Raw genomic sequence first — 27,610 nt, 5'->3', positions numbered from 1 at the left:
TTTGTTTTTAATCTCACAAAAAATTTGGTTATATCTTTTATATGCAAGTTTCTTAGTTAAGAAGAAATTTAATTGAAAAACAAAGTATGATTTAATATTCGTTCTTTTATATTTATAGGTGATCAACAATCTTTTATTATAGAGAACAATAATCAAGAGTTCTAAAAATTAAAGATTAAGATCTGCTAGAATCATCATATGGATTCTCATCTATTACTTCCTCCAATCCTAGAATGCCTGTCTTGAAAGACATAGATTAACATTTCCCTTTCCCTTTCTTTCATTGGAATGTAATTTGGAAATCCATGCATAGGTTTTTCTATTTAAATCCAAATCATTTTCCCTATTATATGCTTGCCAACTTCTTGATTTCTTGTTATCTTCACCAACCTACTTGTTCTCTATTACTCATACACTAACGCTGCGAAAATTTTCTTCTAGGGTTGTTATTTTCTACATTGCATTCATACAAGTTTAAACAAAAAATGACTTTAGATTGTATGTGGTGTAATGAAACTATAGAAGAGAAGAGTTTTCCATATTCCATGAAATTCTCATATAATTTTTTATATTATATTAAATTCTCATATAATTGTTTTGGATTCAGCTGTGTATCTAATTTATAGATCACACTAGGAGACCCATTATGTATTTTTGTATCAAAGTTATAGATCACACTAGTTGATCCATCATTGGGATGTTGAGAGAATTATAATATGGATCATATAAATTAATACTAGAAAAGGGGCTAGGGTAGGGGAATAACAACAAGACATAAAATAAATGAAAAGAAAGGAGAAAAAAGAAAGGAAGAAAATGAATATATATATGAATATCTTAAAACCATGTACTAAGTGAATAGTCAAATGTATATATAATGCTAAAAAAGGGGTAGGGTAGGAATGACAACAAGACATAAAACAAATGAAAATTTTTATGTTATTTTCATTTGAAAATTTATTTTACTTTTACATGTAACTAGTATTCATTATCTTATTTTTTATTTTTATTTTTAAAATTTATAGTTGCATTTGAAATATATATTAAATTATTTTAGAACCCTCAAAAATTGGGGATGAAAAGGATGAAGGGAAAATGCGCGATTGAACATACCAGAGATATGAAACATTTCGTGCACGCATCACCTAGTAGGCCAGAAATCTGGAAAATTTAGGGTTTAGGGTTTATGACTGAGTGGGTCATATTTCTTCGCCTTTTTTTTTTAGGGTTTTCCAATAGCTAATTTTGAGGAAGCATAGAACTTACATCATAATAATAATAATCACAACCATATTCTGAAATAGTACCTCCCGTGCAATTGTTGTAGTTGTGCAAGATCTAATAATTGTACATTTATTTGTTCTTATAATGTTCAGTTTTGCCACATATTTATACTATATTACTAAATGTTGGTGAAAATGGACCAATACTTGAACATAAGAGAACCTATATATGTTATATAAAAAAGACATAAATGATTCGTTCACAACAAAATAAATGTTTTTGTTTCAAATAAAATGTCATCTCTATCCTAAGTTTGTCATTTATAAAATACGATGCTAGCTTAAACAAATATTATTCTTATGTGTACAACTATTGGGGTGGCAATGTATATGCATTGTATTTCATACTAATAATTTGTCTTATCACAAATATAAAAGGTGAACACAATAAATACTTTATTTTTTTCATGAAATGTGAGGGATTGTCCAAAGGTTTTAGTGTTCAACAATTGGTCCCTTTGTGTTCAATATAAGTTGTATTTTACATAATAATATGTTATTTTTATAACAACAACCATTTTTTTGTGTACAACTATTGATTCTTTAGTGTTGGATAAAAAAGTTAGAGATAACACATATTTATGATTACTAATAGGTATTTGTTCATTTAAGTTGCATATAAGCTATATTTTACATAGAAATATGATATTATACTAATTACAAATCATATTATTTTATTTAACTATAAGGTACTTTTAGATTAAGTTTTTCGAATCTTTAAAAAGTTATTTTCTGGACTTAAGCACTAAATGTGTTATTTTGACGAGTTGCATGATGATTCACTCCTTCAAACCTTAGTTCTAGATAGCTAAGTATCCATTTTACATTTCTAAAAAGAATCGAAGGTCCTATGATATTCCATGTGATGGCTACATGTTGACAAAGTTATCCCTCATGACTACTAGTCCCTCTCCCCTACCACTACAAGGAGACACATGACCATCACTAGCAGCCAACTAACAAGATACAAAAGGAAAGCACATATGGTACCATATCCCCTACAATATCAAGAGGCAAATGGGAACACACCACAACCAATAGTAGGGAGGCACATAGAACAAATAAAGGCATCGAAGGAAAAAAATAAAGAATCCAATGAAACTATCCTATGCCAAAACTCCAATAAGGAATCGATCTGCACTCTAATCAACCCAAACATCATTGAAAAATCAATTAAATCAATTAATTATCATATCGTTGGTCCTCCACTTCGGATCCCAATCAAGAGGGTGAGCCTTGGTATCATCTTGTATAAATTCAATAGTCTCATATAACAACTTCTACTAGAATTTCAGGTTAACGTTGACATTATTCCATAGTTGGAAACCCTTATTGGCCACCCAATTAGCAACCTAGTTCCCCACTCCCCTAATATGGGAAAAAAGGATATCATAGAAGAACTCCTTAACCTTTCTATATTCATCTACTATTTCTCCTAGTTTTCTTGAATGCATAGATCTTCCATTGAAAGTCCGCATTATCACTATGGAGTCTCCCTCAACCTATAATTTTTTCCATCTCTTCTTTCTAGTAATCATTGGCCCCACAATGCTACTCTAGCCTTAGTATTATTGTTGGTCTCTAACCTAAAGCTTTAAGAATAAAGAACCACAAGTTACCTTCCAAATCCCTAATGAATAGACAACCACCACCCGCTCTTCCAATATTTCTCTTAGCCACACCATAAAAAATGAGTTTAATCCACAATGGATGAGGAATCTACCATAAAATTTGTTGGAAAGAGACATTGCATTGTTGATCAGATGTTGTGATTAATGGCAACTTGTATTAGATATCCAGTCCAGAGATCATAATTCACTCATACTAGAAGATTGATTGAGGTTCGGTGAGGTCTAGTGAGAAGAACGGGTCATCTAACAGTGTGTATATTGTTGTGGTTGGTGATTCAGTTGTGTTGAGTATTTGGTGTTGTGGATCTCAAAGGTGTATGTTGGATGTGTAATATGTCTTATCCTGGATTTGTGGCCTCCAGTGTTGAGTGGTGAGTCAGTTGGTAGATTTGGTAGACAGGTTTTCTACTAGAACAATGTTCATTGGCAATAATGTGTGAAGATTCATTGTGTAGATCATGTGAAGTGATTTTGGTAGTTTTTTGTGTGTTTGAGGATGTTGAGCTGACATATGGGAAGAATGTGGATATTTTGTTTTACTCCACATGATTATTTTTAATCAGATTGAGTCGACTTGTCTAACACATTTCATGTTGTGTGTTATGCATTTTCTGGCCAACATGATCAAGACCTAAAATATTGATGCAGATATATTAGGCTAATTGATTTCATTATTTTAGAGAGCAATAATGGTGTGGAAACTATTTGTGAGTGATTGTGCACAGTTTCACATGCATGGTTCAAAGATTTGTGCTTTGGTATAATGTAGAATATCAAAACAAAGTAGAGTAAGAATATGTGTTTTGTGTTTAACCAGAACTATACTTAGTTATTTTTTTATTCTATTAAATAGTTCAAACCTTCTTGTATCTTTTGTAATCATTTTGTAAGGCAGTGAGCCTTCTGGGTTGTAGCCCTTATTGTAATTTTGAACAGTGAGCTCTAGGTAGTGTCCATGAATACATGTACATTCCCTACTGTAATATTTATATTTACTCCTAATAGGGTATTATCTCAATGTGGATAGGTTCTCATCATGGTTTTTCTCTTAACTAGGTTTTCAACATATAAATCTAGTGTTGTGGTGTTGTGGATGCTTTCCTTATGTGTTTACATCTTTCTTTTGTTTATTTCAAATGTTAAAAATTGCAAAACACTGATTCGCCACCCCCCCCCCCCTCCCCCTCAATATTCCTTGATTCCAACAATTGGTATCAAAGCCTAGTTCCTCAAAAGGAGCCTAATAGCTTGAGGGAGATCTAGGAAGGTGTTTTAATGGATTCCAATGGTCTTAGATAAAAGTTACCTGTTGCACTTGATGATCTTGATCAGCCCAAAGCCAAAATCTAGGAATTGAAAACAAATCTTAAGGATGTTGAAAAATTCATTCAAAGATTAATGGAGAAACTAATTAAGTCCAAGAAAAAGAGACAAGATTTTGTTGATTAGCTCAAGAAAAAATAAAGTCTAAGCATGGATGATGAAGCCCTGAAGGAAAAGACAAAATAATGTGAGAAGACTGCGACAGATAATGTGGTTCAGAAGAATGAGATGGAAGCTACTGTGATCAAACTAGCAAGAGAGATTGAAGAAAGGAAGAAGAATAAGGAAAAGCTTGCTCAATCTTTGAAAATCAAATATGAAGATTGTTGCAGACTTGAGAATAAAAATGGACAATTGATGAGTGACCTTCAAGATGGTAGAGAACATGAAGAAGAACTTGGAAATCAGACCTTACTTCTTAAGTTTGACCTTGAAGCTGCAAATGAGTACAAGGAGAAGTTCCAGATCAACTCAGCCAAACTAGATGAGATGTTTGCAAGTCAAAAGAGTCCTAATGATACTCAAGGTCTTGGATTTGAGAAGGGTGAAAGCTCCAAATCAAGACAGTAGAAGAACAACTCAATAAATCCTTTGGTAAGGCAACCTAATGCTCATAAAATCAATGGAAACTATTTTTTTGCAATAAATTTGGTCATATGACTCGTCAGTGTAGAAATAGGATGAATAATAATGGTTTGTCTTTTACTGAGAAATGTTTCAAATGAAATAATTATTGTCCTAAGGCAAATGTATGTATAAGTGTGATGAATAAATTTCATATTAGGAGAAATGTCAGATGTTATGTATGTGGTAGATTTGGACATGTTGCTAATAAGTGCAAATGAAGAAGAAATCAAATGAATTTCAGACCCATGCAAGGAAATGTTGTTTGCTATGCTTGCAACAAATCCGGTCGCATTTCTAAGTATTGTAGAAGAATAACTCTGAAGCCAAATGAGAAGGGAAAATTAAAAGTTGAGGAGATCAGAGATCAGATGAACAAGACTTGGGTTAAGAAGAATGATGATAATGCAGTGAATGGGTCTGCACCAGATTTTAGTATTGGAACCTCATCTGGTAACTAAGCTAAGGCATCTGGCCTTAGGAGGAGGATTTCATGATAAGCTTACAAACCCCCTATTGGAGATTTGTACCTAGTTCCAGCAGGTTGCAAATATGTGTATGATGGTTACAGACGAATTTCCAAAAAACTATAATTAGCCCTAATGATTTGTAGATGATCTTTTGAGAGAACTCTATAAATACAAGGTATCCTGAAGAGTTAGGGTTATGTGAATTTATTATACCTAAAATTTAGGTATGTAGAAGATAAAAAGAAAATTGACCTTTCAATTCTTACTTTGCATTCAAAGTGATTGAGCAGAAGAGCGTAGTGAAGTAGAATTTCCAGAAATTTAGAGCGAAAAGAGGATTTATCACATGATCTTGCATCTAATAGAAAGGTATTTATCAGTCGATACTTTTTCAATTTGAAGATTAAATTTTCAAATATGGCATCTTCTGGTATTGTGACCCCATTGGTAGTAGATGTCACTAATAGGGAAAAACCTCATTTCAAGAAGCATCTATATAAGTTAATGGAGGATGATTCGAGCAACATATTTTCATTAGTCCCTTATAAAGTGTTGCATGTGGGAGATATTAGGGCTTACATCCATTATAACATTGAGGATCTTGGGAGTACTCAAATAATGAAATTATACACTTAGCACATGATTGACAAAATGGGAAACCTGAAACTTGAATTTAAGTTGATTGAGGAGAAGGGTTTCGCACAGTTCATAAAATTTTTGATGTTCAATGAGCTTGAGTGGGTTTGATACATCATAAGAAGAATGCATGATGAATTCATGTGGCTTAACAAACCCTACAAGATTACCAAGAATACAATTAAGGTGATAACTTTTTTAATCTTAGTCAGTGAGGTCTCTTCGTTGAGGAATGTGAAGAACCAGATTAATAGAGACAACCCATTCACAATTTGACAAAAGGGGAATGCCAATCAATGATATTGTTGAATATGATGTCATATTTGCATAGATGGTTGTGGGGTACAAGATATACCATTCTAGCCAAGATAATTCACTGTCTAGTACAACCATCTATGTAGCTTATAAGATGTTGAAGGAAGATAAGAAATATGATTTGTGTGAGGTTCTTTGGAGTGAGATATCAAGCAATTTGAAGAAAATAAAATAGAATAAGAAGCATGTATTGAAATTTGGAACTTTGATCATATGCCTATATTTCTATTTCATGAATGAGGTTTCAAGTGTTGTCAAAGTCCAATAGGCCTACGACAGACCTGTGGTGGTTCAGATTAATGAAATACTTCATGGCCTTGGAGATTCTATAGTCTGGAAAGGAATTATTTGGGGATACTTCAAAACTTTACAGAGTATGATGTAGATCAGGGAGAGGATTCCTAAGGAGATAGTATAAAAATAAGAGGACTCAATCTATTTTATGGTTGATACTGACCAATGTCTTATGGAAGTTGTGGAACTAAGAACATCATGGATCATGCCCATGGGGTATGAGGTGGAAGGATACATTCTTGATGCATATGCTTAGCACCTATTGAGAAATCCGATGGATAAATTTGAAGAAAGGTTTCAAACTTACAAGGTGAAGAGATTGGACTTACACTCTAAGTTCAAGAAGACTGAGATGTAGAACAAGGTGAGGAAGGAAGTAAAGTAGATAGCAGAAAGCATGGGGATTACCAAATAGGTGGTCTAGAGAGCTAGAGTGCTAAACATTCTAAAATAGGAAGACATTGTGAAGCCAAAGGCTAAACCCAAAGCCCCTGCACCTAAGTCAAAACAACGAAAGAGCTCAACACCCTCCTCCAGTGGTAAACAACATGTTATTTCACATAAACCATCTAGTGAAGGAAAAAAAAAGAGAGGACAAGCTAGGGTATCTATTGCTTCCGATAGAGAGGAGACAGAGTTAGATGAAGTAGTCAAAGAAAAAGGTGTTAAGGTGACCAAGATCTCAAAGGAGAAACCATCCAATGGACCTAAATATGGTAAGAAATAAAAATCTGAACTTGATGAGGCTCTAAAGAAAAGTAAACTTAATGTTAAGCCTCCTATATATTTGAGTGATATTGTTAATGAAGTTGTTAAGAATGGTAACCTAAAGCCACTATGAATCTGACAAAAGAACTATAGAGGAAGAAACTATAGAATACTATTATGTATATAGCAAAGCTCTTATTGAATTAATGATAGTCATACCCAAGAGCTTGTATGACATTTTGGATGCTAGGAGACAAACGGAAAAGTAAAGAAGATGAGAACTTGAAGGAATATGTACTTGTTAATCTCTTTTCAGTAATCTCTAAGGAAGAAATAGACAAATTACTTGAGCTAGAAAAGAGTGAGTTTAGAAGTAAGTATAGAGTTAATAAGATCATGTTTGATAAAAAGATAAGATGTTACTAATCCAGAAGTGTAGACAATGGATGACACTTTTGTCCCAAAAGTCCAAAATGTTAAACTAGTAGGAATTAATGTTGAGTATATGGATGTAGGTAAAGATGACGAGGATAACGATATCATTGATAAACCATCGGTTGATGTAGCTAAGCCTCTGGTCCTTGGAAAATAAGCAGACACAAAGAAGGATGCAGAAGTAGAATAGGTGGAATTTAAGGTTGAGGTTGAAGATGAGGAAAGATACACTGAAAAATAAGTGAAGGGGAAGTAGATCCATGTGGATTCAGAATTCACACAAGGCCTCATCAACTTAGCTTCTATGTCCACTATCTAGGCACTCAAATTGGAAGCATTTTCTCAAGCCAAAGCTAGTGAGGATCTTCTAAAATATCACACAGAGGATAGTGAGTTGCTTACTATGGATTCTGGTGTTATAGAGAAGCTCATGCCATCATTTCAGAAGGACTCATCAGACATTCCATCTGGACAATTGAAAATCTTAATCAACTCTATGGATAGTGGGTGTGAAAAGTGGACCTGTATCTATATCTGGAATAAACAACACTTCAATTAAGTCAGTAGATGCATGGCTAGTAAATCAATAATCAGTGAATAATAAACCATTACAAAGAGACCCATTTCCTTCTAGTAGATGCGAGTTTAGATTGCTCTCAGATTCCTAAGCTATCCAGTGACTAGACAACACCTAAACAAAGGATTTTTAAATCTATATGAGCATGAATATGAGCTAAATGGATGCAAGATTTAAGCTAGATATGAAAGATTAGTCTAACATGATTTGAGCAATATATGAATATTTAAGCTAAATGATTTAAGCAATATGAAATAACTAATATGCAATATGTTAATGCAAATTGTCAATGAACCTAGAGCAAAAACAACATAATAACAATATATTCTCTAGGATTTTTTGAATGAGAGATGAGAGCCTGAATTTATAGAAAATTCAGAAAGAAACCAACGGCTAAGATCAAATGATGATGAACAATCAAGATTTTCCAAGAGGAAGCACAATTCAAGTGAATTGATGTGATTGCATGCTTTTCTTAGTTTTAAAGGAAATTGAACTAAAATTAAGGTAAAATTAGGAAAAAACTGATTTATTCTCTATTTAATTCATTTTTTATATTTAATTGTCTAATTGCTTTCTTTGAGATTATTCATCAATTTTTAATTTGTTTTTCAATATTATCTCCAATTGATTCGTTTTCTCAATTTTTAATTCTTTTTTGGTCAATTAATTCCTTTTTTTATTTGTTTCCTTTTTCGAAGATTTCTGCTCAGAATTTCGAATTCTTCTTTCTTGATTTGTTTCCTTTTGTGAAGATTTATGGCAATTTTTATTTATTTTTCAAATTAATTCCTTTTTTTGATGATTTAATGGCAAATTGATTTATTTAATTAAATATGCAAAATATATTTAATTAAAATAAATAAGATAACTGTTTAAAATGATTTAATTAATTAAACAAATATTTAATTATTATTGGTTGATTAATTTTTCCATGTGACATTTGATGATTAAATAATTAATTGTGTGTTCAAGATCTATTTAATTGCCTTTGGTTAGGACCTTGGTGACGTTGTCAAGATTATGGGCTCATGGTTTAGATGACCATTTTTAGGGTATTACATTTGCCCCTCTTTGAATTAATGTGCGACCAGCGTATTTGTTCAAAGAAAATTTGATGTCTAGGAGATACCAGGTCTAAACTTGATTGATCATGAACAAGATGAAGAGTGAGGTATTAAACTTGTTTTGAAGTGATGAAACTGAACAAAGTTGATTAAAGCAAAATTGATCCCGAACTTGATTGAATTAGGACTAATAGAGAGAAAAGATACTGAACTTAAACTTTATTGATCAAGAAGTGGATCTTACTGATCTAGAACTTGATTGAACTAGATACAATGAGCGAGGATAAAATTGATCTTGAACTTGATGGATCAAGATGCGATGAGTGAAGATAAACTATCCAGCTTGATTCAATGCAATGAAACTAAAAACCTGCTAAGATTGAGTATGATCAAAGATAGTCTTTAAACCCTTGATTGAGTTTAAACAAATAATCATCTTGATTAAAAGCAATGAAACTGATTAACGTTAAGAGACTGATTCAGACAAAGACAATACTAGCTTGATATTAAGCAATAAAATTGATATGCCCCTAGCAATTGATTCTATTTAGATGGTCGAGAAATCTCAACTTGATATAAAGTGATGAAGTTGCGATGCCCCTAGCAATTAGGTCTTGTTTGATGTTTATAAAAGATTAGTTGCTCGACTTGCAACGAAGATTTTTGAAAGAAATTCTTGACTTTGAGGTCATGAGTATGCCCCCTCAGGAGAAAACTCGAAAGATAGCGAGGGTTGCATAGTTATTGTAGGCAATTTTTTTTTGTAGCGATGATAAGTTATTTGAGCACAAGGATTAATGTTGAAGATTAAAATTAGAGTTAATGTGAGAATTCAATTGAGATTTAGTGTTGATTAATGAGAATTTGAGCGCAAATTGAAAAAGAGAATGAGCAGTTAATGAAATCTCTAAGTGGTCAACATCATGAAATTTTGATGAGAGAATTGACATCAAATTTTGATTTCGATCCCGAAAATGGACTCAGGATAGCCAATTTACAAGCTCTTGATTTGATTTCATTGTAGTTGTGTTGATTGATTATGAGATGTTGTTCTATATGCTTTATTCTATATGTATGCATATATTTTTAGTATAAATGAATGAATGCAAAGGGAATATGGATGTTTATTTTTGTTTCTTTTATGCAAATAAATGAGGAGAATGGGTAACTAGTAATGCAAATGTTTAATTTTCTTCATGCTATAATATAAATGCAAATAAGTATAAAATGCAATGTATGGATCTATATAAGATGCTCATGTATGGAGCTAACATCTCAATACCCAAGTACTTGATCAGAGAAATGATGATGAAAAAGAGACCACTTAGCTAAGAAATGATGATGCTTCCAACTTCTCATTCAAAAGATAAAGAGATCATTATTACCATGTCAAAACCACTCTAAATTCACAAGATTTAGAATGAAATGTGAAATGAGATGCAACTTAAACCTAGTCACTGGATTTGAAAAACTTAATTTTCATCATTGAGAGTTTTACAACCACAACAGGCAGATTAGAGTTCCTTTCTTTTCATGTGCAATATTAATTATCTTGTCCGCAATGACCCTTTTTTGTTCATATCCTTGGACATATTTCGCATGGACCTAGATTGCATGAAAAAGAAATTCTCTCAAAACTGACAAAGAAATGATGGGAAACTCCATATAGCATACAAATAAGAGGAGTTGAGGTATGTGTGGCAATTTCACCTTAATGTGAAGGCTCTTATCACAGACACCCAACTGATTAGATGTTTCCAGATCACCAGAATCATTCCTACAAGCAAAAAACAAAGAAAATATTATGCCCCCAATCATTTCTTCTCTTAGTCAAGATAGACTTCCTCGAGTTATTCAAAGAGATAATAATTGAAAACCAATATAAAAGACAACACACAAAGAAAATTTCATGCATATCTCAAATAGTTTAGTGATTGTTTTTAGTTTTGTTTTGCTTGTGTACTCAGTGATAAAACTCTTCAGTAGTCAGGAGATAGTTGACTAACTCAGAGTGAATGACCAGGTATCACTGACATAAAGATGACTTGGTTGATACTGTTTAGGACATGTAAATTGATCAGTCGATTACCCTAAAACTTGGACATTGATCAGTTTCAAGCCATGAGGGTTCCAGCAAACCAGGATGTCACAAAACTGACTGAAACATATGTACAAGCGAAAGGGATTATGCATGAAAGCGAGAATGCCAATGCCGCATTGATAGATGGAGCGCTTGAGTACAAGAGGCACTTGTGTGTGAAAGGTGGACCTATATCTGTATCTGAAATACACAACAATTAAATTAATTTATTAGATGCATGGTTAGTAAATCAATAATTAGTGAATAATAAACCATTACAAAGTGACCCATTGCCTTCTATTAGATGCGATTTTAGATTGCTCTCAAATTGTTAAGCTATCCAGTGACTAGACAACACCTAAACGAAGGATTTTTAAATCTATATGAGCATGAATATGAGATAAATCTCTTCACTGGAAATGTGGAAAACTTGGTTTTACATAACATATTAAAATTTTGTTTAGATCCAACAGTTCAATAAAAAGTTATGCTCTCCGAACAAAGACCATTTTTTACTGTCACAGAAGAATAAGTAAAATGATAGTAATGCACTTTGCCATTCCTAACTTTCAAACCCATCATTATTAGGGATATCACTTCAGTGAAAATGTTGCAAACTTGGTTTTCAACAACATATCAAAACTTGGTTAAGATCCATGAGTTCAATAAAAAGTTATGCCTTCCACACAGAGACCATTTTTTACTGCCATGGAAGATAAAGCAAAAGGAAAGTTTTTTATTTGCAAATTTAACACATGTTTATTATTTATAAAAACCAAACATTAAATTTATTCAAGAAACATTAGAAATATTGTAGTTGTGAGTTCAAGCCCAACGATGGGCGCCAAAAATGTGTGTTTGAAAAGTGGACCTGCATCTGTATCTAGAATACACAACACTTCAATTAAGTCATTAGATGCATGGTTAGTAAATAAATAATCAATGAATAATAAACCATTATAAAGTGACCCATTTGCTTCTAGTAGATGCAAGTTTAGGTTTCTCTCAGATTGCTAAGCTATCCAATGACTAGACAACACCTAAATGAAGGACTTTTAAATCTATATGAGCATGAATATGAGCTAAATGGATGCAAGATTTAAGCTAGATATGCAAGATTAATCTAACATGATTTAAGCAATATATGAATATTTAAGCTAAATGATTTAATCAATATGAACTAAGTAATATGCAATATCTTAATGCAAATTCTCAATGAACCTAGAGAAAAAACAACATAATAACAATATATTATCTAGGATTTTTTGAATGAGAGATGGGAGCCTGAATTTATAGAAAATTCAGAAAGAAACAAACAGCTGAGATCAAATGATGATGAATGGTCAAGATTTTCCAAGAAGAAGCACAATTTAGGTGAATTGATGTGATTGGATGCTTTCTTGGTTTTAAAGGAAATTGAACTAAAATAAAGATAAAATCAGGAAAAAATGATTTATTCTCTATTTCATTCAATTTTAATATTTAATTGTTTAAATTGCTTTCTTTGAAATTATTTATTAATTTTTAATTTGTTTTTCAAGATTATCTCCAATTGATTTATTTTCTCAATTTTTAGTTCTTTTTTGGTCAATTAATTCCTTTTTTAATTTGTCTCCTTTTTTGAAGATTTATGCTCATAATTTCCAATTCCTCTTTTTGATGATTTAATGGCAAATTGATTTATTTAATTAAATATGCAAAAGATATTTAATTAAAATAAATAAGATAATTTATTTAAAATGATTTACTTGGAATGATTTAATTAATTAATTAAATATTTAATTAATATTGGTTGATTAATTTTGCCATGTGACATTTGATGATTAAAGAATTAATTGTGTGCTCAAGATTTATTTAATTGCCTTTGGTTAGGGCCTTAGTGACATTGTCAAGTTTATGGGCCCATGGTTTAGATGACCATTTTTTGTGTATTACAGATAGTCACTTTCAATCCTTTAAAAAAATTGTTGAAGAGAAGGTCTAGAATGAGTTTAATGCAAAAAGGCCCCTGACACTAAAGAAGATGATTATTATCAACAAAGCACTCTACATATGTGTGTAAAAGTAATTCAGGATAGTCTATCCAAGGGAGGAAACATTTGTAAGTTATGATTAAATCATTATTTAAATTCACTATGGATATGGAGAAAAAGTCTAAAGATAATGATGGTCAACTTGCATAGATGTCTCAATCATTTGATCCCTTATTAGTCTCCTTGAGCAGTCATGAAGACCAAGTAATATCTTTCCATGAGAAAATTAGGAGTTTGAGTGATGAAAAAGAGAAAATAATTGGTAGTCTGTGAACTTAGGAGTCTCATTACTCCCAAGTTGGATATCTTGATTATTGGTCTGGGAGATGCCCAAAGTGCCATGAAATCTACGGAGCTGATAGATCTCAAGTTAACAGAGGCACTTGCATACTTGTTGAGTGGGCTTATAACTATGTTGGAGAGTCTCAAGAAGGGATGGGATAGCCATCTAAATTCATTGAAGAATTATTTTGTAGACATCTTCACTTTTTTGTTAGTATAAAAGGACTGTTTGTACATATGTAAATAATAATGTTTTGTTTCCGAAACTCTACCTTTTCCATTGATGTTAAAGGGGGAGAGTAGAGGAGTGAAAAATGACTAAGTGTTGGCATCAATGCCAAAGGGGGAGATTGTTGGCAAAAGACATTGCATTGATGATCAAATGTTGTTATTTATGGTAACTTGAGTCAGATATCCAGTCTGCGTTGGTATTTTGATGATGTCTAAGTTGTGATTGCCATTGATGGACAGGCACTTATTTTATGTATGAGTTATTCTCCACCAGTAATATGTGTTCTGTTTTTCACACAGACATTATATGTCATTGTATGTATAGTCTTTATTTGTTGAAGACTATTGGTGTTTTGAAGAAGAAGCTTACCGGTCGTGGCGGTATGAAGACCTCAAGCGGAATGAAGACCCCTAGTGGCAGTTAATCTTTTGATCAGAACATTATGTTCTAGTTTTCCAGTCTTATTCATTAAATCGGTAATCAGTATACTATGCCAAACCAGTATATTTGTAAAGTGTGACGAGCTATCATCCACTGACAATTTAGTGATGATTTTGTTTGGTGCTACCAAATATGTCTAGATGCATTGTACCTAGGAAATTGTAGTCTAATCTTATTGGACCGACATGAAATTAGATTCCTATATGAGGACACCATGTCTAGGGTTTTGAAGGATTGATGCATGCGAGTATTGTAGAGAAGATTAGGTCTATGTGAAATAGGTATCTCACTACAGAGCTTGTGAGTGCAAAGGATAGAAGACTGAAGTACTATTGTAATGCATTAATGAAGAACTCTCAAGGATCTAATCAAGAATTTTGTGCTATCTTCTAGATCATTCACTTGTTGACTATTAATCTCTTCGACAAGTCTGAAACCCTTAACCAGGTCGGCCCAGCCAAGCCTATTGTAAATCCTCTAACAAGCTGGTTCACAGTCGTGGACCTAAAATCCTTTAACAGGGTAGTCTTTAATAACACTTATCTCCTAATAGAGATCTAGATTCCTAACAGGATCTATTTTGGTGAAGAACATTGTAAGGCCTCAACCAGTCTTACCTTAACTGGTCTGGTTACGATTGTGTAGCTAGTTGACTTCTGAGTTTTACTCACCGTGGTTTTTCCCATTTGGGTTTCCACATCAAAATATCTTGTGTTATGGTGATTGTGCTTCTATGGGTGAATGCTCTATTTGCTATTTGGCTTATTTATCTTTTAACCACTTTGTTGTTTAAACTACTACACCACTCTGCTGAAAAAGTGTTGAAGAGTTTTGTCACGAATCATTTTTTTTAATAAATGTGCATTTTGAAGATTTAATGTGATTTTGAAATTAAAATAGATTAGATCATTCATAATCTAGTGTGAGGAAATATTGTATGCATTTTTACTCCTGCAATTGATATGAAATTCAACATTTAATATTCTTTTGGGTTTGTCAATACTGATAAACTTTCGAGTGCAAGTAATGGAGGATCAGGTGAAGGAGGTCGAAGGCGAGAACACAAATTAGGTAGAATTGTTTATAACTAAATGACTTCAATGGAAAAAGGGAATCTCACACACCACATTTGCATATACATTTATCTTTGCATTTATAAATAAAATATTATGTTAAATTCAACCATATAGGATGAAAAATTTATTAATGATTGAATTATGTAGCGATTCCATGATTTCATTTGCTTTGTGTGAAATTATTGATTATGTTTGGTGTTCAGAATTAAATTTTAGTCGTATGAATTAGGAATAGATTATAAAGTTGTATATTCAAAAGTGAATATAGTTCATGATTTATATTGAATATTTTAGTATGATTAATTAGTCGTTAAATAAATTGAATTGTATGACCTAGTTTATAAAATGTTTAGTCATTTGGTAGACAACTTGATTTTATTGATTACATATATTCGTAAATAGAGATTTTTAGGCGAAATTGTAAATTTAATTAAGATGAATATTGTTATAAGCTATAAAAATGACTATTCATAAAATGTATTTATCTAACATATACGTAAATTATATATATTATAACTTTCAACGTATAAGATTATTATTATTTATATTGCAAATTAGGAATATAAATTATAAACTTTAAATATTTCTAAGTTTATTATTTATATTAGATAGTCGCATTTTAAAATGTGTCAGAATAGATTTAGTACTGTGAGAAATTTACTAATCTCCTTAAGTATGTTCTGCAATACCATATGGATGAAAGATTCTACATTCAGAAGTTCATTTTGGGTTTAAGAACCCATATAGGAGCAGAGGTGGATATCCATAATCCATTAACTATGGTGGAGGTATTTGAAAAGGCGATTAAGCAAGAGCAGAAGTTGCAGCAATTGGGGAACCTCCGAAAGAATGAGAACAACCAACCAAATTTTGGGAATAGAAATTTCCAAAGGAACCACAATGGCAACAATCAGCAGATAAGAAATCTTAAGAGGGGACCCAACACCCAGGAAAAAGCAAGAGCGAATCAAGATGGAAACAAGAAAGCAAACAATAACACCAATGCTCGACAAAATATAGACAGAGGAAGGTTAGGTGGCCATCCTAGTCCTAGAGATGGGTGTTATAATTATGGAGGGAGTCATTATGCCTCCAATTGTCCACAACATACCCCAGCACAGAGAGGAGCATATCAACAAGGAGCCCCTCAACATCAGATTCACGCTGCTGTCGACAATCGTCAAGCTAATTTCCAAGCCGCACCTATCTAGATTACGGGTAAGCTCTTTGGACAAATAGTTTCTATTTTAATAGATACAGGAGCTACTGAATGTTTTATTGATCCACAAGTATTTTCTAGAATATCTGTTAAACCTAGTTATATTTCAAATTCATGGATGGTTTAGTATGGAAATCGAGTAGAAAAGAGGGTAGATACTTGTCTATTTTGTAGTAAATTAGAACTTCCTAGTTTCCAAACCCAAGTTGACCTTTATGTTGCACCACTAGAATCATATGATGTGATCTTAGGTATTAATTGGTTGACTGAACATAAAGCCATAGTGAACTGTGAAGATAAGGTCATTAGTTGCATGGATGATTTTGGGAATTCTGTTGAAATTTTTGGGTCTCAAAATCCTCTTGAATTGAGATACATTTCGGCATTCCAACTCAAGAAGGCCCAAAGCAAAGGATGTTCCATCATTACCATCATGGTTAATGATTTGAATAATGTAGAGAAAAGTCCTACAAATTATCTTGTCCTTGCAGAGTTTCTAGATGTCTTTCCAAAAGAACTTACCAAGTTACCACGTAAGAGAGAGTTTGAATTTTTTATAGAACTCTTACCTAGAATGAAGCCACAATCTAAGGCTCCATGTAGAATGACAACAATAGAACTATATGAGCTTAAGGCTCAATTACAGGAATTGCTTAGCCAAGGTTTTATTAGACCAAGCATATCCCCGTGGGGTGCACCAGTGATCTTTGTAAAGAAGAAAGATGGTACTTTGAGGTTATGCATTAACTATAGGATGTTGAACAAAGTAACCATCAAAAATAGATATCCTTTACCAAGGATAGATGAATTATTTGATCAAATGAAAGGTGCATCTATATTCTCCAAGATTGATCTTCGATCCGGATATCATCAGTTAAGGATTAAAGATGAAGACATTCCTAAGACTGCATTCCGAACAAGGTATGGTCACTATGAATTCACAGTTGTACCATTTGGTTTAACTAATGCCCCAGCAGCATTCATGAACCTCATGAACAATATTTTTAGAGAATACTTGGATGACTTTGTTTTAATCTTCATTGATGACATATTGATCTATTCTAAGAATGAAGAAGAACATAAGAAGCACCTGAGGATAGTTTTGCAACGATTGAGAGATCGTAAACTTTATGGAAAATTCTCTAAGTGTGCCTTCTTTCAGGAAAAGGTGCAATACTTAGGTCATGTTATATCCGTCGAAGGAATTTTAGTTGATCCTGCAAAGATAGAAGCAATAGTAGATTGGCCAACACCCCAGAATGCTTCAGAAGTTTGAAGTTTATGGGACTTGCAGGATATTATAGAAAATATGTGGAAGGGTTTTCTAGGATAGCAGCACCAATTACCTCACTTCAAAAAAAGGAAAAAAGGTTTGAATGGACTGAAAAGTGTGAGGAATCATTTCAACTCCTGAAGCAAAATTTGACAACAGCACCAGTAGTAACAATACCAGATCCCAACAGACATTTTGTAGTAATTAAAGATGCCTCGGGTGAAGGTGTGGGAGTAGTGTTGATGCAAGAAGGAAAGGTGGTTGCATATGAATCACGAAAGCTAAAGCAATATGACATGAATTATGCTTCGTATGATTTAGAACTACTAGCTATTGTGCATGCATTACAAATGTGGAGGCATTACCTTTTAGGGAAGCCTTTTGAGCTTAAAATGGATTATTTAGGATTGAAGTATATTTTTACACAACCTAACCTAAATGCAAGATAGAGAGGTGGCTTGAATTTCTAAGTAAGTATGACTTTGGTATTGAATATATCCAAGGGAAGGAAAATAGAGTAGCTAATGCTCTCAGCAGAAGAAGACACCTATCTGCTATGGTTACAACAAGGACAAATTTGAAGCAACAAGTGTTGCATAATCTTTCCAAAGATGAACATTATTTAAGAGTTAAACAAGCCTTGGAAAGAGACTCTTCAGACCATCGTTATGATGGATATGAGATAGAACCAGATGGTATTTTGAGATACCAAGGAAGGATGTACATACCAAAAGGGGGAGACTTGAGGAAGTTGATCTTACATGAGATGCACAATACACCTTATTCAAGACACCCTGGAATAACAAAGATGGTAGCTAATTTGAAAACATTGTATTTCTGGCCTAAACTCAGATTAGAAGTGGTTGAGTATGTAGCACAATGCCTAGAATACCAAAGAGTAAAAGCTGAACATGTTCATCCATCAGGACTTCTATTCCAACATGTTATACCAAAATACAAGTGGCAAGTAATCAGTATGGATTTCATCCAAGGATTACTGATGAGTAAGATTAAGCATGACACTATCTTAGTAGTGGTGGACAAGTTGATTAAAGTTGTACATTTCATACCTAGAAATCTAAAAGATGGATCATTTGTTCTTGCCAAGAAATTTGTGCAAGAAATTTTTCGGTTACATGGAGTTCCAAAAACTATAATATATGATAGGGATACCAGGATGACTTCCAGATTTTGGACAACATTGAATGCAACATTGGGAACAAGGCTAAATTTTAGCTCAGCATATCATCCTTAGACTGACAGCCAAATAGAAAGGGTTAATTAGGTAGTGGAGGTTCTTTTGAGAATGTATTGCATGGATCAGCAGTACAAATGGGAGGAGTACTTACCCTTAGTTGAATTTGCTTATAATAACTCCTTTCATGCATCATTAGGGATGGCACCTTTTGAAGCAGTCTATGGGCGAAAATGTTGCACACCTATCAGCTGGGATAGACTAGAGGATAGGATCATTATTGGTCCAGATTTACTTAAGGAAATGGATGAGAAAATGGTGTTGATTAAGAGTATATTGAAGGAAGCAGCTGACTGATAGAAGATTTATGCAGAACAAAATAGAACTTTTAGACAATTCGCTACAGGAGATAAAGTCTTTTTGGGAGTCAAACCTCATAAGAGCTCTATCTTGTTTAGAAAATCATCAAAATTGGCTCCAAGATATGTGGGACCCTTTGATGTACTAGAGGTTATCAATCCAGTTACTTATAGATTAGCTTTATCCCCTACTCTAGCTCGAATCCATAATGTGTTTCATGTGTCTTTACTGAAACCTTACAATGCTGATGCATCTCAAATTCTTGATTGGCAATCCTTACAGTTTGAGGATCCACGGGTAGTGCTATTGGAGCCCATCCGAATCCTAGATCAGCGTAGTGTAAAGCTACGTAGCAGAGATTTCACTCAGTATAAGGTTCAGTGGGACCAATATTCTGAGGATAGTGCTACATGGGAGGATGCTCAGATGATTGAACGTCATTTTCCTCATTTGCTTTCTTAGGAAATAACTGCTATTTAATTTTGGATATTTTGAAACAATTATTTAAATTTTATGATGTAAACTTGGATAGCTTGTGTGCTATTGGTATTATTATTTGAATTTGAGGTATGATTGACATTTTATGATATATTATTGTTTTGTGATTATTGCTGAGTGGCAAGACATCGAGACAACGTCTCTTCCAAGAGGGGAAGGATGTCACGAATTGTTTTTTTTAATAAACGTGCATTTTAAAGATTTAATGTGATTTTAAAATTAAAATAGATTAGATCATTCATAATCTAGTGTGAGGAAATATTGTATGAATTTTTACTCCTGCAATAGATATGAAATTCAACATTTAATATTCTTTTGGGTTTGTCAATACTGATAAACTTTCGAGTGCAAGTAATGCAGGATCAGGTGAAGGAGGTCAAAGGCGAGAACACGAATCAGACAGAATTGTTTTTAACTAAATGACTTCGATGGAAAAAGGGAATCTCACACACCACATTTGCATATACATTAATCTTTGCATTTATGAATAAAATATTATGTTAAATTCGACCATATAGGATGAAAAATTTATTAATGATTGAATTATATAGCGATTCCATGATTTCATTTGCTTTGTGTGAAATTATCAATTATGTTTGGTCTTCAGAATTAAATTTTAGTCGTATGAATTAGGAATAGATTATAAAGTTGTATATTCAAAAGTGAATATAGTTCATGATTTATATTGAATATTTTAGTATGATTAATTAGTCATTAAATAAATTGAATTATATGACCTAGTTTATAAAATGTTTAGTCATTTGGTAGACAACTTGATTTTATCGATTACACATATTCGTAAATATAGATTTTTAGGCGAAATTGTAAATTTAATTAAGATGAATATTGTCATAAGCTATAAAAATGACTAGTCATAAAATGTATTTATCTAACATATACGTAAATTATATATATTATAACTTTAAACATATAAGATTATTATTATTTATATTCCAAATTAGGAATATAAATTATAAACTTTAAATATTTCTAAGTTTATTATTTATATTAGATAGTCACATTTTAAAAGGTGTTGGAATAGATTTAGTTTGAAAAGCAACTATGTCGCATGTCTTAAAGCAGGCCGCTTAGACTCCATTTAACTAATGCATGGCCGAACTAATCAAACCAAAACTATCAACTAGCTTGGAGTTAAAATAATGACTAATATGAGTCGAGTGACATGGCATGCAAACATTGGAATTTAAAACAAAGACTTTAGTTAACATTAGTGATGCAAAAACCAGTGACCAAATGCATGAATTGGATGATTTTAACGTGGAACTTAGCATGCAAAGGAAATAGACCATTGTTAACATTAGAATATGCATAGACTAGTGGAATTAAGTGCAAAATTAAGAATTCCAACGTGGGTGTAATAGCGAACAATCAGTTCATAGCAAAAATAGGGAACGTGGTCATGCATCAAGCGTTAAAATTGCCATTATACATGTTTGAAACCTCTGTTAGACTCCTCCCATGCCATGCAGCAAGAGGAAGACTCTTAGCAGTGGCATAAACCAAGCAAGTTAGCCTCAACATGGTGTAGACCTGGCAGAGATAGCAATAAAACTGTGAAATACAACACATAAGAGCTTGTTACATCTTCCAACCTCCATATTCAACCGATCAGAACTTCTATAAACACGATCAAGGGAGAATAGAACCAGTAGAGAACTTAGGGATGAAGTTATATCATGGACGTAACATAGAGATAGACTGCTATTGTGCTGTTAATCTTGCACAATAATAGCAGAAATATAACAAAGATGCCATCTCTCTCTCAGACGTGGAAGAGTAAGAGGAGATGAAGGTAAAAGCTTTCTAAACCTTTGCAATGAACGAGCCCTCAGTAAAGGAGTAATCTTAGGGAAAAATTAGATAAATAGAGGGAGAAGATAGAAGAAAGGATCATATTTTCTTCGCTAGCAAGAAAGAATGAGAGAATCAAGAAGAGAAGGATAGAGTATAGGAGAAGATTCTTTGATAATATCGAAAGAGAGAAATAGAATAGAGATAGGTTTGATAGGAATAGTTTTGAGAGAGACTTGCGAAGCAGGCGAGGAAGTATTGGACGAAAGAACGTCAAGGTTGTACAAACCAAACCAAGTTTACAAAAGGTCAGAATTCCTTTGTTTATGGTTGTTATTTGTTATGATTTGGTATGATAATGTATAGAGTTAGAAGCTTTAGATATTAGGTATGATTATCCAAATTTGTTTAATATGTCATTATCTTATTTGAAATGCATTGTAAATCATTTTAGAATAGAAGAATAGAATATAGAGAAAAGATGTTAACTAATTGTTAATAACATATTTTGTCCAAAATAATTAGTTCTAATTCTATTTTAAGAATGTGTTTGCATAATTTTTGGTTATATATGAGATTAAATTCATACATGTATAACACCTTCTTTTGCATGTACCTTATTTAGTCGAAAGATTGATTATGAGATTATTGCTTATGAAAGTTTATTGTTTTCCAAATATGAAAGATTGTCTTCGATAGATATATTAGACAAGTAATGATTAGTAAGGAAAATGATATCTCTATTTTTGTTTAAAATGAAAGATTGTATTCTCAATTGAATTTGTGTTTGAGGGAATGAAGCTAGGGTTAAGCTTGAGTTAGAAAATTACCTTTCAGGACGGTTGCCGAATGTGGATGTTTTTAGGGAGAATAGTTGCTTTTTCCAACTATTATTTTATTGTGCATGGCATTATACTCGACCGAGTTATTGTTTGAATTATCCATAGAAAATGATGGAAATTCCTTATTTATGCTCTCTACCACATCCTAGTATGATAGCGAATGCTTGTTTCTTAGAATAAAGTAGAAAAATGAAAATGCATATATTATCTAAGCATGCACCAGATTCCCTCTTGCTTTCAAATTCTTCGGTTAAACCAATTCGTGTAGGGTCAAGTATTCTTGATTGACCAATAATTTTGGGGAAGCGTAAGCTTCAAGGTTGGGCAGAAAAAGCACCCGATTCTTGTTCTCATCTATGTTCAAAGGACTAAAGGAAGCGGCTCAGACTAAAGATCGACAGATGCATCTTCTTGTATATTCTTAAGGCAATTTGGAAGCCTAAGTAGGAAATAAGAACATCTAAGTGAGAAATTGTATTATTCATTTGCATTATAATGATATATCTATGAATGTTTTTATATCCATATTCGATGTTTTCTTATATCTTGTGTAAAATATGCTTAAAGTTTGAAATTTAAGTTTATTTATGAATAAAGAGTAGTTTAGGGTTAGATCCTAGATTGACGTCTTTACAAGTTTTGTTAAGTTCTTAGGCATACTAATTCACCCCCCGACTCTTAGTATTCATCAATTGGTATCAAAGACAACCTTTCTATAAGTCTAACCACTTGAAAGGAGATATGGGGGAATAGAGCATGAGGGAACTCACTCACCATCTGACTGAGTCTGAGAGAACCTATGATGAACTCAAAATGAAGTATAAAGCCTCTTTGGCCATGAGAAGATAACTTGTTGAGCAATTGATGAAATTTACTGAAAACAACTCTTTTGATGAAGTAGACATGGAGGTCCTAGTCAGAGAAGTGGAGAAACTAAATGAATCTGAAACTAACCTAAGGAGGAAGTTGGAAGGACTGACTATCAGAATGAGTCAGGAGCTAGAAAAAAGAAGAAAATATGAAGATTTAGTGAAGGACAAGGAGCATGAGATCTCTAACTTAAAATAAGAGATTGGTACCATCACCGCTCATCTGCAAGAGAGTAATAAAGAGAAAGAAAAAATGCAAGAAGACATCAATGCTGCTATCTCTCAAAATGAAACTTCGATGAAAACCAATGATGCTCTATCCAAGGAACTTGCTGAATCAAAAGAGATACTTGCAAAGTTCAACCGGAGTGTTGTTAAACTAGAACAAAAGCTCGAATCAGTGAAGTGGTCAAAGGATACCACTGGACTTGGTTTCTCTTTATATGAGGAAAGTGAAACCTCTGGAGCCAAGAGTGATGCACCAAAGGAGCAATCAGAACCTTAGAACAATAGCAAGAGAAAAGGTAAGTCAATGTTTAAACCTGTATGCTTCAAATGTCATAAGGAAGGACATACTACCAATGTATGTAGGAGCAAGGTTACAATAATTTTCCTTACATACAAAACAATGTGGCTAGAATGGGTATATTTAATGGTCACTGTATGCAACAAGTTTGGGCATAGAGCTTTTGGATGTACGTCAGTTATGAATAACTCTTGAAGTTATGCACTAAGATCTAAAGGAGTTGTGCAAGAACCTCCTATGAAGCGGAACCCAAATTGGCACAGAACCTATGACCACTGGACAAATGGTTATGGAGCGGCAAATAGTTGGAGAGAAACCTGTTTGATCTATCGTGGTAGTGGTCACACTGCTGCAACATGTAGAAGGAAGAATGGAAATGTGAACACTAGACCATGGAGAACACTTGGTATGGTATGCTATCATTCAAACAAAATTGGGACACACTACCAGAGCATGCAGATTGAGAAAGAATCCATCAGACGACATATTGGTCGACCCAAAAGGGAAGATCGGTGTGGAAACCATTCAAGTGGATATGGATAAAACTTGGAAAAAGAAATCTAAAGAGAAGCCACAAGATGTACCAGTATCTGCACCCAGTGTGAGGATCCCTAAACTGGAAAAATGAGCTTTAAAAAGATTAGGGGGAACATATTGGTAACAATGTATCAAGCCCTTGGAGTATATCAGTAAAGTGCCTTTATCAGTATTGGTTACCTGTCGACTGACAAAAGAAACAAAGTGGTGAAAGGAAAACTTAGGGTTTGTGTCCTAACGGTGATGCATTTATTATGGTATGTAGGAGCATATTTAAAAGTGACTTTCATCATCATTTTTACTTACCTATTTTCAAAGAATAATTTCTCTACCTTGAGAAAAGAAACAAGAGTGATTCATCTTGCATTGAAAGAATTCAGGAAGATATCTTGCACAAGAGTTTTGTAGTCATTCAGAGTGGAGGTCAGAGTGGTAAAATAAGCTTTTGGAGAAGTGTGTTGTGTTTGACATCAGTGTACCCTAGTTCTAAATCGGTGAACCCTAGTTTGGAATAATAACGTATTTTTCATCGAATCACTCTCATCATTTGGAATTATCTTGATATGGCTTCTACATCTAAAATCCCTTCTAGTTCTACCGAACCTAAGGAATCATCTGAATTTCTTAGGAGGAAGGTGAAGTACAATGCCCTATCTCAAATTCCCAATGGTGTAATTGTCGAAAGGGATGTTTTAGGATATATTGATTGCAAACTAGAAGACCTAAGGTCTCTAGTGAATCACTCCCAGTTGAGTCTGTTATGTGCAAATGATAAGAAGATTAAACCCGAGTACAACATAATCAAGAAGAAGAAACTTCACAATGTAGTATATTTTCTTGGGGATTTTACAAAAGAACACATTAGGATTATTATTAGTAGCGTTCATGGTGATAAGATGTACATTGACAGAACCCATGATATTACACCAAAAGCAATTCCTATTGTGACTGGTTTATGCAATGTTGAGGAATTTCTCATTCTTCGCAAGATCACTAAAACTAAAGTGACAGAGCTCACCAGTTTTGTGAGTGACCAGCGGGCAATGATTGTAAACATTATTAAATATGACTTGGTGAAATATGCGTGCATGGTAATTAGGTATAGAGTATTCTATGCTAGCATAATGAATTCTATTCCTACAGCTGTGGTGCGTGCCGCTTATAGGATGATCAAGGAGAATGCAGACTATGACTTATGTATCTGCATGCAGAAACAACTCATGAAGAACCTGAAGTCTATCAAAGTGGACAAAACTCTAAGGTTTAAGTCTGGTCAACTGCTTGTCAGTTTGTTTTTCTATTTTAAAGGATATTTTCCAGGAGTTGGTGATGTTTAATGGTCGAGTGACCTACCGGTTTTGAGACAAATAAAGGAGAGTCTGCAAGTAGTGGGAACTGCGTATCTGGAGACTCTGAATAGGTATTTTGATGAGTTCAGACTAAATATGAACCAGAGAATGAGAATATCAAGTGATCTAATTAAAAAGTATGAAGAGTATATATGTTACACAATCAAAGTGGATGACTACATAATGGAAGCATTTGAGCCCAAAGAAGATGAAGTTGAGCCTATGGGTTATGAAGTCATAAATGATATACTCACAAGTATGCCTCTGCCCTTCTTGCTTCATCACTAGATCCAAAGAAGAAGAGGACCGGTACTTACTCCGAGAGGATCAAATCTATTGAAGTACTGAAGCAGAAAAAAGAGTAAAGCAGTGCCATCGACATTGGCACTGGTACATCTACTGCCAAACCTAGAGTGACCAAGAGGTCACCAGCTAAAAAGAAACTAGAGGCTATTCTGCCAATGGTATTCGAAAGGAAGAGAAAAAACAGGAATAATTCACCAGATTCAGAAGACATTGAACCAAAGGTACAAATGAAGAAGACAAAGAAATCAAGCAAGAAGATGAAGTCCACCAATAATGTACCAGCAACCTCTACACTAGTAAATATGCATGTTGCTTCTTACCAGCTTATGAATCACTTTCAAACAATTATGAAGAATGTTAAAAGGAAAGTACTTGATGATCTGAAAGATTATTTTGATGATCTTAGTGATAGTGAAAAGGAATAAGTAGAGATAGAGGTCATTAAATATTTGTGTGATAATGATCATTCTCCGATAGACATTAAACCTATTGTTCCTAATTCTTTGTATAATTATTTGGATGATAAATAACACATTGTCATTAAAAAGGAGCAAGAAATTAGGGAAGAATTTTTTTCCCAATATTTTCCTGATGCCTCTAATTCAGAATTATATGAGATTCTTAATCGGTACAAAGGCATATTTTTCATGGCAAAAAGAAGACTTCAGCTACTCAGTGGAAAAACCTCTGAAGTGGACAAAAACACTCATCTGCAGGTTAAAGTAGCTGTCAAAATGCAGAAATTATCTGAAGCTAATCAATTGGTTGAGCGAGAGCCTAACCTATCCACAACCAAATCGGATGAAATCTTTGATAGTCTAGGTAAAATAATAGCATATCAAAATGAACTAATTTATGTTCAAAATGAACCCATTGATGTTGATGCACTAGATGTTGAGGACATTGCTCCGGAGAAGGAGAAAGCTGAAAAATAGAGAGTAGATAAAGAAAAGGATGAGAAAGAAAAAAAGAGAAACTGGTAAAAGAGAAAGTGAAGAAAGAAAAACAAGAGAAAGAGAAAGTGGAGAAAGTGAGACAAGAGAAAGAGAGAGCAGAGAAGGAAGCAAAGAATAAGAAGGAAGAGGAGAAGAAGAAAGAAGATGAGAAGAAGGAGGAAGAGGATAAGAAGAAGGAAGATGAGAAGAAAAAGGAAGAAGAGAAAAAGAGGGAAGAAGAGCGGAAGAAAGAAGAAGAGAAGAAGAGAGTGGAAGAGGAGAAAGAGAAGGTCGCTAAGGTAACCGAGGAAACAGAAGAAGAAGAGAAGAAAAGACAAGAGGAGATCAAGGAAAAGGAATGAGGACAGACTCCTAAGGAAAC

Source organism: Cryptomeria japonica, unplaced genomic scaffold (genome assembly GCF_030272615.1).
Source record: "Cryptomeria japonica unplaced genomic scaffold, Sugi_1.0 HiC_scaffold_63, whole genome shotgun sequence".
Taxonomy (NCBI): Eukaryota; Viridiplantae; Streptophyta; class Pinopsida; order Cupressales; family Cupressaceae; genus Cryptomeria; species Cryptomeria japonica.
Note: the sequence above shows the minus strand (reverse complement) of the source record.